General features: G+C 41.1%; 2 non-coding genes across 2 annotated transcripts; one reads left to right on the top strand and one right to left on the bottom strand.

The window, feature by feature from the left end:
• On the bottom strand, positions 1-108 carry Gm22229. Its single transcript, XR_003948431.1, has one exon. It is a non-coding gene; the product is annotated as a U6 spliceosomal RNA (small nuclear RNA).
• Positions 109-16,217: 16,109 nt separating this feature from the next.
• Gm23730 lies at positions 16,218-16,324 on the top strand. Its single transcript, XR_003948540.1, has one exon. It is a non-coding gene; the product is annotated as a U6 spliceosomal RNA (small nuclear RNA).
• The last annotated feature ends 996 nt before the right edge of the window (positions 16,325-17,320 follow it).

Here is a 17,320-nt window from a genome sequence, read left to right as displayed (position 1 = left end):
TTTTTTATGGACCGCTTCATGAATTTGCATGTCATCCTTACACAGGGGTCATGCTAATCTTCTCTGTATCCTTCCAATTTTTAGTATATGTGCTGCCGAAGCAAGCACTCACAATCTATTTGTAATGGGATCTGATCCCCTCTCCTGTGTGTCTGAAGACAGCTACAGTGTACTCATATACATAGAGTAAATAAATAATTCTAAAAGAAAATCAGTAATTAAAAAAATCAGTAATTAAAGACAGTGGGAAAAACACCAAAGAACTTGAAGTTATAAACTGTTATTACAAATCAGAGCCGAGCCAGTTAGTGGTGGCCCACGCCTTTAATCCCAGCACTTGGGAGGCAGAGGCAGGCGGATTTCTGAGTTCGAGGCCAGCCTGGTCTACAGAGTGAGTTCCAGGACAGCCAGGGCTACACAGAGAAACCCTGTCTTGAAAAAACAAAAACAAAAACCAACCAACCAAACAAACAAAAATCTGAGCCGAAAGTAGAAATTCTACAACCAGACAAAGATATAAATAAAACAAGAAATTCATGAGTGTGCTTTTCGGTAGAAAAATACCAATGAAGTGGTCTTGTTACCTAGCATCTGAATGGTGAGTACGAATAGTCTACAAGACTGAATAATGAGCGAACCCAGACCTGTAATCTTACCCACCTGAGAAGCTTAGGCAGGAGGACCACAAGTTGGAGGCCTGCAGGAATTCCAGAGTTCAAGGCCAGGCTGGATAAACTTAGTGAGATTCCATTTCAAAATGAAAAAAGGCTCAGTGGTAAAGCGCCTGCCTATCATACCTGAGGCCCTAGCTCCCTGTGGCTCAGTGGTAGTGTTTGCCTAGCATATGTGAGGTATAGGATTTGATCACCAGTACTGAATATCAAACAGCCAACAACACACTGGAATGGACTAGAAAGGAAAAAGGGTGGAAAGTACAAAGGAATCTTAATCAGCGTTTTGGCAGGAAAGAGATTGCAGACTCAAATTGAATAACTTAAGAAAAGCTTATATATAAGGGATATATAAAATTACATGGTTGCATACACCTTTAATCTCAGTACTTGGGAGGCAGAGGCAGGCAAATCTCTATGAAACCAGCTTGGTCTACAAAGCATGTCCTAGGGCAACTAGTGTTATATAGAGAAACATTGACTCAGAAAATAAAATAAAAATAATTTACTAAATAAAAATAAACCATAAAGGAAAAGACACAAGAAAGAGAAGGCTGTCATTTGACAGGTCTGTGGTTCCAGTGAGAAATAGACCCCCGTGATAACAACAAAGTAAGGTGGGGGTGAGGGTAGGGTAGGGTCATAACAATACATAGACAAGCCTCTATCTAGATGACTTTATAGAAGTTGTTGGGATTATAGGATGCATTGGCAAACTTTCTGGGCACAGTATCAGTATAGAATAACCAATTGCATTTCATTGCAACATTTTTAAACAAATCTTTGGAAAAAAATAAACACTGGGTGTAGCAGTACATTCCTGCACCCCAGAACTGAGAAAGCCAAGGAGGAATGAAAATGAGTTTCAGACTTACTTGGGCAACAAAAGCAAAACCCTGTATCAAACCAAACCAACCAACCAAACAAGACAAAGCAAAACCCAAACTCACTGTTTAGGATTATCAAGATTCAGTCACACAATCTAGTTCTTTTCTAAAGACAAGCAACAATTCATTCACAATAATATAAAGAACACCAAGTGTCCAGTAGCAAGATAGCTGTGGGAGACACTACATGGAAAACTGAAGCGGTATTAGGAGAAGTAAAGACCTAAATAAAGGGAGAGACATCTAGTTCATAGATTTTTAAACAATATTGTAAAAATATCCCTTCCAAACTTACCTATTTACTCAATATAATTCCAAGCAGAATACTAACCTCTTTACTTGTAGCATGAGCAGAGGAATTCATTTGGATTTTATATGGAATGCAAATGTCTAAGAATAATCAGTCTCTCTCTCACTCTTGCTGTTGCTGTCTCTTGCTCTTGATCAAATCCAGGCCTCGCTCATGCTACCAAAAATGTTTAAAGAGAAAAAAAATGAAAATTAGCATGTGTTCTATATATGTCAAGTATTATTGTGGAATGTGGTATTAACAGAGATACTGAAAATGGGACAAAATAGAGAAAACCAAAACAGATCCATGAAGTTGATCTTTTTAAAGACTTATTTTATGCATATGAATTTTTTTTCTTTTGTGTATGGCTATATACCACATGAAAGCAGTTTTTTCGGAGGCCAGGAGAGAGTGGCAGATCCACCAGGAGCTGAAATATAGAAGGTATGAGCCCCCTTGTAGGTGCTGGGAACCAAACCCAGGTCCTCTTCAATAGCTACCAATGCTCTTAACTCCTGAGTCATCTCTCCCACCCCATACACTTGATTTTTTTTTTACCCAGTTGATGCCATAGAGCATTGGTGTATGGACAGATTTTCTTTTTTAAAACACATTACAGTGAAGCAAAAGAATCACTGTGAATCAAGGCTTGTCTGGGCTACATAATAAATTCCAAGCCAGTGTGGCCTCAGTGTGATATCATGTCTCAAACCAAAACTTCACTGCAATTGTTATTTTATACAAAACACAACTAAATTTCATGTTGATCATAGATCTAAATATGTGTCAAAATAGTGATTTCTTTTTAAAACCAGGCATGGAGGCACACACTAAAGGTCAGCCTGCTCTACATAGAGAGTTTTAGGCCAGCCAGGGCTATATAATGAGATTCTGTTTCAATAATAATTATAATAAAGATTATAATGCAATGAATACATGATCACATCACCAGTTTCAGTGTGCAGATATAATATGGAAATATAAGTGGAAAGACATGCAGGGCAAGGTGTCAGTAGAGTGTGCACAGTGACCTATGACAGGAAACCTAGAGATGGTACGTCCCTGTGTTTTATATGACAAGTAGGGACAGTGATCAGGTTTTTCTGTGATGGTATAGTTTTTTGATCCAGGAAAGTCTTTGCAAAGGATCCTTTTCCATTGAACTGAGTTGCCAGTGGGAGGAGTAGATCATTAGTTCGCACATGTGTCTCCTCAAAGTCATTTGGGGAGTGTGTAGTCAGGATTTTTTGGTAGGAAAGACTTAAATACACACAAAAGCACCACCAGCAAAGGAAAGGACTTAGATGATTTCAGTGTGACTAAGAATTTCTGAACTTGGGGGTTAAACCTCTATTGGCAGTGAGCTTGTCTAGTGTGCGTGCACTAAGCCTTGGGTTCCATCCCCAGCACTGCATAAAACCATGTCTGCTGTTACACACCAGTAGCCCTAGCACCCAGGAAGTAGAGAAGGGTCAGCAGAGGCAGAAGGATCAAAAGTTCAAGGTAATTCAAAGCTACATATTACTTTTTTAAAAAAATATTTAATTATATATAGTTCTTTTAGCATTCTTTTTGTTTATGTTGGGGGGAGGGGTGATGTTGTTTTCAAGACAGGGTTTCCTAGTGTACCCCTGGCTATCCTGGAACTTGCTTCATAAACCAGGCTAGCCTTGAACTCAGAGATCTACCTGCCTTTGTCTCCCCATTGCTGGGATTAAAGATGTTCACCACCACTTGCCTGGCTGAAGCTACATATTCTTTTGAAGCCAGCCTGGGCTAACACAATGCAATGCTGGTCACCATAATGATGATAATAATTTCTTTTAAATTTCAGTAAAAAAATGGTCAAGACTTGAAAAAGCACTTTATCAAAATAAAAATTCAAAGTTTATATATACATGCATAAGTGTATATATAGCATACATTTATTTCAAATACAATTTGTGTACATACAATTAAAATTGGAATCGGCATATTCAAACTGATTCCTTGCCTTTAGATCCCAGTGTATCTAAATCAGTGAGGATTAATAATGGTATGGTAGAACTCATTAGTGCTAGGAAGAAAATATAGGTGAAAGCACTACCAAGCATGTAGGTTACAGAACTACGTATTTCTTTTACCCAGAAATGTACTTCTAAACATGTGCTCTATTAAAAAACAAATACAGCCATGTGCCACATAACATTCTAGCCCTTGGTGGTCCCACAAGATTGCATTGTTCAGGGCTGGAGAGGTGGTGGAGTATGTACCATTCTGGCAGAGGAGCCAGTTCAGTTTCCTATCGTATGTTGCACTGTCCACAACTGCTTGTAACTCTAGCTCCCAAGAATCTGACACTTTCTTTTGGCCTCTATCAGCACCTGCACACAGACACACAAACATCCACATGATTAAAAAATAAAATATTTTTTAAGCTGTTTAAAAAAAAAAAAAGGTCCCATCACCCGGTGACACCATAGCCGTCTGGTATGTGTAAGCACTCTCTCTGATGTTCACATAATTGCTCAGTGATGAAGTTCTCAGATCATATCTCTGCTGTTAAGCAATACATGACTGTGCACATAGCAGCAGTATTTGTATGCCACACCTCACAAGCCACCCAAATGTCAATTAACAGGAAAATAGATAAACAAATTGTGGTGTAGTCATGCAGTGTAATATTCTCTAGGACTCAGTATGAAGCAATTACAGTGGCCTACAACAGTATGGTTACGTTTAACAGAAATGTTGGGAAAAACAGAGACTAGGGAGATGGAATATGGAAAGATACCTAACTTCAACCTGCAATTTCTTCATGTGCCCACACAAATGTGAATATGCATAGACACAGATCATACAAGGAAATAAATGATAAACAAATTTTTAAAAACTTTTAAAAATAAACCAAATATAATATAACATTTAAAATCATTTATATGATTAAAAAATGACAAACTAATATATATATGTATATATATATATATATATTTTTTTTTTTTTTTTTTTGAGACAGGGTTTCTCTGTGTAGCCCTGGCTGTCCTGGAACTCACTCTGTAGACTAGGCTGGCCTCAAACTCAGAAATCTGCCTGTCTCTGCCTTTTAAGTGCTGGGATTAAAGGTGTGTGCCACCACCGCCCGGCTGAAATATATTTTTGATATAGCCATCAAAGATCTAAAAATGACAGCTGAGCTGCCTGTGGTGGTGCACACCTTTAGCCACAGCACTTAAAAGGCAGAGGCAGGCAGCTCTCTGAGTTTGAGGCCAGCCTAACCTACAAAGTGAGTTCCAGGACGGCTAGTGTTACAGAGAAACCCTGTCGGAAACAAACAAGGGCAGCAGAAATATGATTGCCACATGGAGGCTATAGCTCACTGGTAGACCACATGCTTAGTGTATGGAAACCTCTGAAGTCAAACCCTCAGGTATTTATCATTTTATATATCTGGGTTTTTGCCTTCATGTATATCTGTGTACTACATGCACGTCTAGTGGCTACAGAAGTTCAAAACCAGTGCTAAATCCTCTGAAACTGGAGTTACAAACAATTGTGAGCCATGGTGTGAGTGCTGGGAATTGAACCTGGATCCTTCCAAAACATCAAGTGCTCTTAATTGCTGAACCATCTGTTCAGCCACCCTAACCCCTTTTATATTTAAAAGGGGGGGGGGGTGAGATGGCTCAGTGGATAAGAGCACTGACTACTCTTCAGAAGGTCCTGAGTTCAAGTCCCAGCAACCACATGGTGGCTCAAAACTACCAATAATGAGATATGACACCCTCTTCTGGTACGTCTGAAGTCAGCTAAAGAGTACTTATGTACAATAATAAATCTTTGGGCCAGAGCAAGCAGGGTTCGAGGGAGCAGGGCTGACCAGAGTGAGTGGGGTTGACTAGAGCAAGCAGAGGTCCTAAAACTCAATCCCCAACACCCACATGAAGGCTCACAACCATCTGTACAGCTACACTGTACTCCCATACATAAAATAAATCTTTTTAAAAATCACAAGAGGCCGGGTGTGGTGGCACACGCCTTTAATCCCAGCACTCGGGAGGCAGAGGCAGGCGGATTTCTGAGTTCGAGGCCAGCCTGGTCTACAGAGTGAGTTCCAGGACAGCCAGGGCTACACAGAGAAACCCTGTCTCAAAAAACAAAAAAAAAATCACAAGCATAATTTTAGGAGTAGCTGACAAATGTTACTATTAACTACCAACTTTGTAAACATTTAATATCAGCAACAAAAAACACTTTCTGTTATCCTTTTTAATCCAGGCAAAGTCTCTGTAACAAACAGTAGCAACAGTAACAGATTTGAAAGCTGGCTCTTAAGAATATGTTTCTTAGCCGGGCGTGGTGGCGCACGCCTTTAATCCCAGCACTTGGGAGGCAGAGGCTGGCGGATTTCTGAGTTCAAGGCCAGCCTGGTCTACAGAGTGAGTTCCAGGACAGCCAGAGCTACACAGAGAAACCCTGTCTCAAAAAACCAAAAAAAAAAAAAAAAAAAAAAAGGAATATATATGTTTCTTTCAACTGCTACTTAGTTATAAATAATATAACCCAACGAGACATAAACCTTATACGCCACCCTGAATCTTTTTTTTTTCTTTTGGTTTTTCAAGACAGGGTTTCTCTGTATAGCCCTGGCTGTCCTGGAACTCACTTTGTAGACCAGGCTGGCCTCCAACTCCGCCTGCCTCTGCCTCCCGAGTGCTGGGATTAAAGGCGTGCGCCACCACGCCCAGCTACCCTGAATCTTATAGGACCATGGCTTCCTACTTAGAAGGTTCAACGAGTATCGCATTGATGATTTTTTTTAAGCAGCTAGTTATGCTTTAAAAATAACAAATAGCCAGGCAATAGTACCACAGACCTTTGATCCCAGCACTCTGAAGGCAGAGGCAGGCTGGTCTCTGAGGTTGAAGCCAACCCGGTCTGCAGAGTGAGTGCCAGGTCAGGCAGGAATACCATATTCACCCAGACAGTCCAATTCCAACTTTCCAAGATCTATAGCTATGAGTTTGATGTGACCTTAATGGAAGGTTTCTCATCACCATCCCATCAAAAGCAGGAGTGCAGCCGGGTGTCGCGGCCCACGCCTTTAATCCCAGCACTCGGGAGGCAGAGGCAGGCGGATTTCTGAGTTCGAGGCCAGCCTGGTCTACAGAGTGAGTGCCAGGACAGCCAGGGCTACACAGAGAAACCCTGTCTCGAAAAAGGAAAAAGAAAAAACAAAAACAAAAAACAGGAGCGTCTGGACATGAAACAGTTTCAACCTTCTTCTTCTTTCTTTTTTTTTTTTTTTTTTTTTAAACAATCTCAGGAGCATGCTACATCCCCTGTTTTAAGAATAAGGAACGGTGATGAGGTGAGGCAGCAGAACCAGCATGTGGGGAACAGGAGACTTGGGGGAGTCAGGAAACTGCCTGTGTGTTGCAAGGGAGAGATGATGAGACATGTCTAGAGAGGCAGCGCCGGGAGTCTCCTGTGTGCTCCTGTGAGAAAGGAGGCAGCAAGACCAGTTGGGGAGCTACTAGTATGTAGAGTGAGGTGGGGTAGGAGGGGACAGATGACAGAGGTACAGTCTGCAGGCCTTAGTCATTAGGTGGATGGGGGATCATGACATCAACCGCGATGCTGAATCCAGATAAAGGAGATTCACAAAAGAAAGTTATTAGAATTGAGTTTAAAGTTAGGAGCCACAAGGATCCAGAATATAGCTAGAACAGAAGTGCTTGCTTCGTATGAAAGAGGCACTGGGTTCCATCCGTAGCACTAAAGGAGAACTAGGAAAAGGAGGGAAGAGGAACGAAAGCAGTATAGGGTGGTATAGGGTGGAAGGATGGTAATAAACCTTTCTTTCTTTCTTTTTCTTTTTCTTTCTCTCTTTTCTTTTTCTTTTCTTTTTTTTTTTTTTTTTTTTTTTTTTTTTTTTTTTTTTTTTTTTTCTTTTTCAAGACCCGGTTTCTCTGTGTAGCCCTGGCTATCCTGGAACTCACTCTGTAGACCAGGCTAGCCTCGAACTCAGAAATCCGCCTGCATTTGCCTCCCAAGTACTGGAATTAAAGGCGTGTGCCACCACTGCCTGGCTTTTCTCTCTTTCTTTCTTTCTCTCTTCCTTCCTTCCTTCCTTCCTTCCTTTCTTTCTTTCTTTCTTTCTTTTTTTTTTTTTTTTGTGGGGCTGGGGATTGAGACAGGGTTTTTCTCTGTAGCCTTGGCTATCCTGGAACTCACTCTGTAAACCAGGCTGGCTTCAAACTCACAGAGAACCACCTGCCTCTGCCTTCTGTGTGCCATGATTAAAGGCATGAACCAACACCACCAGGCAGATAAAGCTGTGTTATACCCCAGCACTGGAAGGAAGAGGAAGAAGAACAGAGGAGGAAGGAGAAGGAAGAGGTTGGCTTGGGGATATACTCGGTTGGTAGAACACTTGTCTAGCATGAATGAAGTCTTGGGTTGCATCTCAAACACTGTGTAAAATTGGGCATAGTAGTGCATGCCTATAATTCCAGCACCTAGGATCAGAAATTACTGTGATTTGGTTTAATCTGCTTTTTTTTTTTTTGTATCCCTATCTTTCCTTTTCAAGGAGCATACCAAAACAGCTGTCTCCATTTGCTCTGCATTTCCTCTTTCTTCCTCACGTTTCCTTTCTTCTGCACTCCTTCTAACATGGCTTCTGTCCCTACTGCTGCATTGCATTTGCCCTCCTAAACTCTTCTGTCACCTGCTGAGCACCAAAATAACATAAGCTTTCAAGTATTTAAAGTAATGACCACCCACTCAGCATATGACAGATAATTCCTGTTTAAAACTTCTTCCGTAGCCAGGCGTGGTGGTGCACACCTTTAATCCCAGCACTTGGGAGGCAGAGGCAGGCAGATTTTTGAGTTCGGGGCCAGCCTGGTCTACAAAGTGAGTTCCAGGACAGCCAGGGCTATACAGAGAAACCCCGTCTCGAAACAAACAAACAAACAAACAAACAAACAAACAAAACTTCTTCAGCTCAAATGCTGCTCTGTGTGGCAGCATCCTGCTTTACCTGTAGATTCTCTTCTGAAATGAACACCTTCTTGCTACCTTCATTCCAACATTCTAGAACTCAGGGGTTTTCAGAGGCAGTGCTAGAGGCCAAGGCAATACACACCCATTTTAATGTCTCTTTCTCTAGCTCTCTTCTGTATAGAAAGATGAGACCCTCAAGTCTTTACTCTGAAGTTATGGAGAGCCATGTGCCACAGTTTAGGACCATGAGCTGTTTGTACACAGAAACTTCTGAAGTTTCCTTTTCCCATTAAGAAGGTTCCCTATCAGGGCTGGGGATGTGGCTCCCTGGTAGAGGGCTTGCCCAGCCCAAGAATGGCCTGAGCTCGATACTCAGTACTAAAGGAAAAGAAAAAGAAAAAAGAAAAGCATGTGGCAGAGAGAAGACTTGAATGTCATCCTTCTGCCCTTTTATTCCTACTGCTTACATGCAGAACGAGAAGGGTACCTGTGATCGTTCAAGATTGAAATGAAGACAGTGTAGGAGAAAGATATGGTGGTTGCTTGCTGGCATCATCCAGGCCCGTCAACAGCGCATGGCTCACACTCAGTTTGCTTACCGCATAACTAAATAAACTATGAGTTTGTTCTTAGTCAAATAAAATTAAAACTAATAATAAAGCTGGGCGTGGTGGCGCACGCCTTTAATCCCAGCACTCGGGAGGCAGAGGCAGGTGGATCTCTGAGTTCGAGGCCAGCCTGGTCTACAAAGTGAGTTCCAGGACAGCCAGGGCTATACAGAGAAACCCTGTCTCGAAAAACCAACCAAACAAACAAACAAACCAATAATAAAAATAAAAATAAATAAAATTAAATAAAATAAAAATAAAATAATAATAAAAATAAAAATAAAACTAATAATAAAAATAAAACTAAGAAGTCTGTGCTCTTAGATCTAGCCCCACCTCTCATAATGTAGAGGGAGATCTTAGCCACCATCTTGACTTTTCTCTGCATTCACGCGGAGCTAGAAAATCCACATCTGCATCCAGACCTCTCCAGTGCAGGAGCCATGTGTCCGTCTGCCTTCTAGAGCCTCCACTCAGATGTCTATCTCCAAGAAGTTTAAAAGGTGCTCTTTTTCTTATGCTTACCAATTTGAAATAACTAAGATGTTTTCTAAAATATGAAAGAATAAATGTACAGGAGTTGTTTCTAGACAAAATGCAAAGTTCACATTCTCAGTCTGAGATTTCCCTAGCTCTCAATTTATTCTAAGCCTTTCCATGTGAACTCATTCATCTAAACAAGCAGAGTCAGCAATTCATCGTCTCATAAAGGCAGAAATGTCTGGATAGGAGACCATGACTGGACAATTATTAGTGCTGAAGATTCCTGTTGGTGTGTGAGCTCTGAGGAAGAACCTGCCTGACCTCAGGAGCCACCGTCCCTTCCTAATGACTGCCATCTGTGTAGAAAGCTGTAGAGCAACACAGTTCAGCTACGATCTTTATTCACCTTCTGTGGGAAGGAGTAGTGTCTAACTCTGCTTTGACTCTGGTTCACTAATGACACATCTTTGAAATTTTTCATTTGAAACATAAAGATGTTGACTAATCTTTTAAGATACAGTGAGCCTGTCTGACCAAAAGACCTGTCTAGGTTCAAACATGGAGTGATCTCACAAGGCAATTCACTATTATTAAACCTGTAAAGAAGCTCTCTCTCCCTCCCTCTTCTCTCTCCCTCTCCCTCTTCTCTCTCCCTCTCCCTCTCCCTCCCTCCCCTTCTCCCTCCCTCCCCCTCCTCCTCTTCCTGTCTCTCTCTCTCTCTTTCTCTCTCTCTCCCCTCCTCCTCTCTTCTCCCTAGGTCCTCACCAGTGTGTGTGTGTGTGTGTGTGTGTGTGTGTGTGTGTGTGTGTGTGTGTGTGTGGTGTGTGTATGTGTGTGTATACACAACCTATCAGGCCTACCTTTATTCATCATGGTGGTCAGGAGTCCAAGTTGTCCAAGGAAATGAGTCTTCTCCAGGCCAGAGGCACCAGAAGGATGGGCTAGCAGTTGCCTTTGATTTTACTTCAGAGCTGGGGTGAGGCACAGTGAGGCAAACACAGTTGCAGGGTGAGCAGGTCTCTCTCCTGTATAGTTCAACAGGCTCTCTTCAAGGAGCCTACTTGAAGTTTTTGTGAAGCAGGCCTACCAGTGGCTCTTCAAAGGGATGAAGCCTTTTCTTTGAATTTTGGAACTTATATTTCTTAGACTTGAGTAATAGATAATTAAACCACATAATTAGAGTAACACTTACAACTGGAAAAACGGGTTCATAATAAATCCATGTGACTCATGGTGCACACACAGCCCATCTTCTCAGGCAGAAGTCAGTCACACTGGTAAGCAGCCGTCCCATTGTAAGTGCTCATGCTGTGGGTGTCGACCTAATTTACATAAAAACAATAAATATGCATTACTACATTATGAGAGGAAGGTGATAATGTTTCTTCTCTATATAGGAGGCTGAACAGTGTGAATTGGCTCAGTGTGGGAGTTTGAGGAGGCCTCTCCACCGGTCCATGTTTTCTTTCTTCCTGTACTGCCATGTATTTGAAGGGAAGCTCCTTTGCTGTCCATCACTAACATAATAGTCACTTGTTTATCTTTTTGTGGTACTGGGGACCAAGCCCAGGGTCTTACCCCTGCCAGACATGCTAAGCTTTACCCCCCACAGTACAGCCTATGGAGAGCTGTAGGGAGAGCGAAGCTATGTGGTCTCTTTCCCCTGGGTGCCGAGGCAGTTAGGTTGAAGCCTTCCTAGCAGTTTGGTTAGTGGGATGTGGGTGGAACTGATGTAAGCAGTGTTTCTACCTGGTCCTTAAAAGCCCCATGGGCGACCTTCCAGCCTCATTCTTACTATGGCTTAGGAGACTTCATATTCCAGGAGGTACAGTTGTAGGATGTCAGCGAGTCACCTGAACAAGATCTGGCTGTGACTGTGAATTGAGAATTCAATTTTTGCAACATTAACTCTGTGAGATTTGTCAGTCATGGCAGATTGTGTTTATCATAATGAATACACAGTTCACAGCAGCAGAAATGGATAAGATCATTTGCCAATAGGAAAATCTGAATGTCTGTAGAACAATTTGGGGATAGAAAACACTCCCAAACAAAACAAATGTTCATGATACAACCTTCTGTAATACACATAACAAATATGTATGTATGTATATACATATTTTTCATCTATTGCTTATTGATAGGGACATATTTGAAGAAATGTGCTGTTAAAATTCCTATATGTGAGCATTATAGACTGTACAGAAACTAATATGGCTATAACATCACTAGATGATAAAATTTTTTGCAAGATTTATTTATTTTTATGAGAAAGAGAATTTGCCTTCATATGTGTCTTTGCACTATGTATGTACAGTGTCCTTGGAGGCCAGAAAACGACACTGGACCCCTTGGAACTAGAGTTATTCATCATTTGTGAGCTGCCACATGGGTTCTGGGAACCAAACTTGGGTCCCCTACAAGAAAAGCCATTATTAATCACTGAGCCATCTCTTCAGCCCTAATAGTGTTAAGAAACAATTGTTGTACACATAATCCACTAGTGAACATGACTTTATATGTATTCAAATATATTTGACTCAAGACATTTTTAGTGACCAGGAAGAATCCACTATATGTTTTTTCAATCAGTACCTGCCTTCTTCAAGAGAGCCACTCTTGTGAGTCATGTCACCGTCAGTTCATTCTGTGTATTTTTTAATATTCATGATGGATTTAGATACTATTTACTCTTTGAGGGTCTCTCTTACACACCACAGTGTGTGGAATGATGTTGGTGCATGTCTGTTCCATTGTAATACACTGTGTGATGTTATATTATCTGAATTTAACACAGTGATTCATTTTCTTCTTAATAGACATTGACGACATTCACAGTTTGTGACCGTTGTGAGAAAAGCTGAAGATTAAGGCTATGGAAATTTTTTATTTGTTGTTTTTGTTTGTTTGTTTGTTTTTGTTTTGTTTTGTTTTGCTTTTGTTTTTCGAGACAGGGTTTCTCTGTGTAGCCCTGGCTGTCTTGGAACTCACTCTGTAGACCAGGCTGGCCTCGAACTCAGAAATCTGCCTGCCTCTGCCTCCCGAGTGCTGGAATTAAAGGCGTGAGACACCATGTCCGGCTTTGTTTTTTATTTTTGTTTTGTTTTGTTTTGTTTTGTTTTGTTTTGTTTGATGGACGAGCTTTGTTAAGGAAATGCCTGGTTCATTTTTCTCCAGTCTGTTCTAGCATGCTTCTAATGATAACAGAATCAGCTGTATCAGGGACAGCCAGTGCGCACACTGTGTAGTATTTTCCACATGCTGTGCCCAGCTCAATATTATTGCCCCCGTGCTAAAGGACACCAGTTCTGGCCAACATGACATAGTATTCTATTTCAGATTTTCTCTAGGCAAAGCAGTTGGCAAGCATGACTTGCTCATTACCCTGTCTGATCTTCAGAGTCAGCTTGTACCACGGCATGGACTGTCTGCTTTTCATAGAACATTGTAGCTGTAGCTGATTGATGCCAGAGACTTTTCGTCACCTTTGTGGTCGCCACCTTCCTGCTTTAAGTGGAAGATGGCGCCCAACCAAGGGCAACCACAAACATAGCCCGGGAGTGAGGAAGGCTTGCATGTGTCTTTTGTAGATATATGCCCTCAGTGTTTGAAGCTACATATCTATTGGTAGAATTATGAAGCATAGGCTAGTCCTATGGTTAGCATCTTGCTGGGTTTCTACATAAAATTTAAGTTTTGATTTTTGTTTTTTGTTTTTGTTTTTTTGTAATTCTGCAAAGAAGGTCACTGTGATTTTATAGGTGTTTGGAATCTTATGATGGTTTTGGATATTCTAACCATTTTACAATCCTAACTACCAGCCGTAGGCATGGAAGGTCATTCAATCTTCTAGTGTGTCCAGTTTCTTTCTTCTTCGTATTTGTTTAGAGACAAGAACTCATGTAATCAAGGCTACCCTTTAGCTCACTCTGTAGACAAGGTTGACCTTGGACTTCTTCATCCAGCCTCAACCCAGCCATGTGTTGCTATTACAACTATGTGTTGCCATGCCCAGATCTTCAATATGTAGTCTTTGTAGTGGAGGTCTTTCACTTCCTTTATTAGCTCAATCTTAGGCTATTTTAAGTTCTTGTGAATGGGATTTTTTTTTATTTCTTAATAACTGTTATTAGTAGAAAGAAAAGCTACTAATTTCTGTATTTTTATTTTGTACGCTACAGTTTTCTGGATGTGTTTATCATACCTAATTTAGAGTTTTCTGATGTCTTCTTCCTTTGCTATTTATATCACTTTTTTTTCTTTCTCCTGACTTACTGCTTCACTGGGACTTCAAGCCATGTTTTGAACAAGAGTGGTGGGCTGGAGAGATGGCTCAGTAACTACCTACATCCCTGCTAACTCATAACCTCTTTTTGTGTTTTCTTTATTTTTGCTTTTCTGAGACAGGGTTTATCTGTGTAACTTTGGCTATCCTGGAACTCTCTATGAGGACCATCCTGGCCTCAAACTCAGAGATCTGCCTGCCTCTGTTTCCCAATTGCTGAGATTAAAGGTGTGTACCACCACTGCCTGGATTTCATAACTTCTTTTTTTTTTTTTTTTTTTTTTTTTTGGTTTTTCGAGACAGGGTTTCTCTGTACAGCCCTGGCTGTCCTGGAACTCACTTTGTAGACCAGGCTGGCCTCGAACTCAGAAATCCGCCTGCCTCTGCCTCCCAAGTGCTGGGATTAAAGGTGTGCGCCACCATGCCCGGCGATTTCGTAACTTCTTAATGAATTATCAAAAATGCTAGGGGATTGAAGATATGGCTCGGGGGCTGGTAAGATGGCTCAGTGGGTAAGAGCACCCGACTGCTCTTTTGAAGGTCCGAAGTTCAAATCCCAGCAACCACATGGTGGCTCACAACCATCCGTAACGAGATCTGATGCCCTCTTCTGGAGTGTCTGAAGACAGCTACAGTGTACTTACAAATAATAAATAAATAAATCTTTAAAAAAAAAAAAAAAAAGAAGATATGGCTCAGTGGTTATGAGCACTGACTGCTCTTCCAGAGGTCATGAGTTCAACTCCCAGCAACCACATGGTAGCTCACAACCATCTGTAATGGGATCTGATGTATCTGAAGACAGCAACAGTATATTCACATACATAAAATCAATAAATCTTACAAAAAAAATTTAAAGATGCTCATGCAAAAAGTAGCAAATACAGACTCATCCTGAGGAGGTCAGGATGGTTGGGAAACAGAGGGTAAAGTGGACTGATTGGATAAGGGGTGGTGCATCCTTTCAGAGGGTAATATCCTTTGATTAAAGAAAGCTAAGGAGAGATAGGGCCTGATAGCAGAAGTTATGGCCAACTTTCTTTGTTCCCAGTCTTAGAGGAAAAAGTTTCAATAAAGTATAGTAGATATTATTTGTAGACCTTTACTTAATTGAAGATCTTTATATTTAAACATATCTTGGTTATTTTTATGTTATGCATGTATATATTTGCATCACATGCATGCCTGGTGCTGACGGAAGTCAGAAGAGGGCATCAGATCCCTTGGAACTGGAGTTACCCATGGTTGTGAGCCACTACGTGCATGCTGGGAACTGAACCCAGGTCCTCTAGAAAAGCAACCAGTGCTCTTAAATAAACTGCTGTGCCATTTCTCTAGCCCCTGAAGACCTTTTAAATTATTTTATTTTATTTTGTATCCAAGTACACTGTAGCTGTTTTCAGACACATCAGAAGAGAGCATCATATCTCATCACAGATGTTTGTGAGCCCACCATGTGGTTGCTGGGATTTGAACTCAGGACCTCTGGAAGAGTACTCTACACTCCTAACCGCTGAGCCATCTCTCCAACCCCTTAAACTATTTTATTTATTCTTTGAGAATCTCACACTTGTGTCTGATATATTTCAGTTATATCCATACCCTACTCCTCTTTGACCTCTCCCTACTCCATGCCTCCTCCCCATTTTTTTCAAAAAACACACTGAGTCTCAATTAGTGCTGGTTGTATACACCCGAGGGTGGGGACATCCACTGCAACATTGGCAATCTACAAATGGCCACACCCAGAGAGAAAATGACTCCCTTTCTCAGCAGCCATTAACTGCCAATAGCCTCAGCTAGAAGAGGGGCTTGTGAGCCCCTCCCTCGTCCATGCGGGGACTGTTCCTGTCTTGATCTTGTGAGGATAACTGCACAAGTCTGCTGTGAGGCTGAGTGTAGCAGTGGTGGCAAGCTCAGAAGTTGGCCGTTTGCAGATCAGCTTGAGGACTTAGTTTTTCAAATCTTTTAAGAAAAGAAAAAAAAAGAAAAAAAAAAACCTTTGTTCTTGCTTCGGCAGCACATATACTAAAATTGGAATGATACAGAGAAGATTAGCATGGCCCCTGTGCAAGGATAACACGCAAATTTGTGAAGCGTTCCATATTTTTTCCTAGAAAGATGGCCACTGTCTCCTGGTGACTGTTGCCTCCGTAATGAAAGTATAGCCCCTTTCTCTGAAAAAAAAAAAAAGAAAAAGAAAAAGAAAAGAAAAGAAGAAAAAAATAACTTTAAAAATTGTATGTGTGTGGTTGTTTTGCCCAATATGTGTCTATGCACCTTGTGTGTGCCTGGTACCTTTGGAAAACAGGAGAGGGCAACAGATACCCTGGAACTAGAGTTGTAGATATTTGGGTGCTGGGAACTGAACCCAGGTCCTGTGCAAGAGGAGCCAGTGCCTTTAACCACTGAGACGATTTCTAAAGCACCTTACTTTGAGAACCATTTAAACTTATAGTTTGCTGTGAGCTATCATGAGTGGCTGTTGAATTTCAGCAAATAATATATGTGAAGCTATTGGAATAATTATAAAACTTTTCAATATGAACAACCTAAATGGGCTATTTTTTAAAATGAATTTAAGCATGTGCTCTATGATAAACACAGTTGGTAATGATACATTATTTCTTTGTATATCACTGTGTTTCATTAGTTAAAATCTTTTTTAAAGATTTTTTTAAAATGTGCATATATATATATATATTTGCCTGTGTGTGGGTTTGTACATGTGAATGCAGGTGCTTGTGAAGTCAAGAATCAAGTATTGTAATCACTGGAGCTGAAATTACAGATGGTTATGAACCTTCTGACACGGGTGATAGAACTGAACTTTGGTCCACACTGGGCTCAAACTTGCAAAGTTCTTCTCTATGTTTAGAATATCGCTGTGGTTTTGTGCCTTGTGACGGACTGTGATATTGACATTTGCTCAAGGTCTCTCTGTTGTAGCCCTGGCTGTCCTGGAACTGCTCTGTAGATCAGGCTGGCCTCAAACTCACATTGATCTGCCTGCCTCTTCCTCCCAAGTGCTGGGACTAAAGGAATGTGCATCTAATACAGACTTTGATGTGGCCAGACTCCTAGGCTTTTGTGGGTGGCCTGTGATC

Source organism: Mus musculus, chromosome 9 (assembly GCF_000001635.26).
Source record: "Mus musculus strain C57BL/6J chromosome 9, GRCm38.p6 C57BL/6J".
In the NCBI taxonomy this organism is placed as follows: Eukaryota; Metazoa; Chordata; class Mammalia; order Rodentia; family Muridae; genus Mus; species Mus musculus.
Note: the sequence above shows the minus strand (reverse complement) of the source record. Positions and strands in the feature narration are given on the sequence as shown.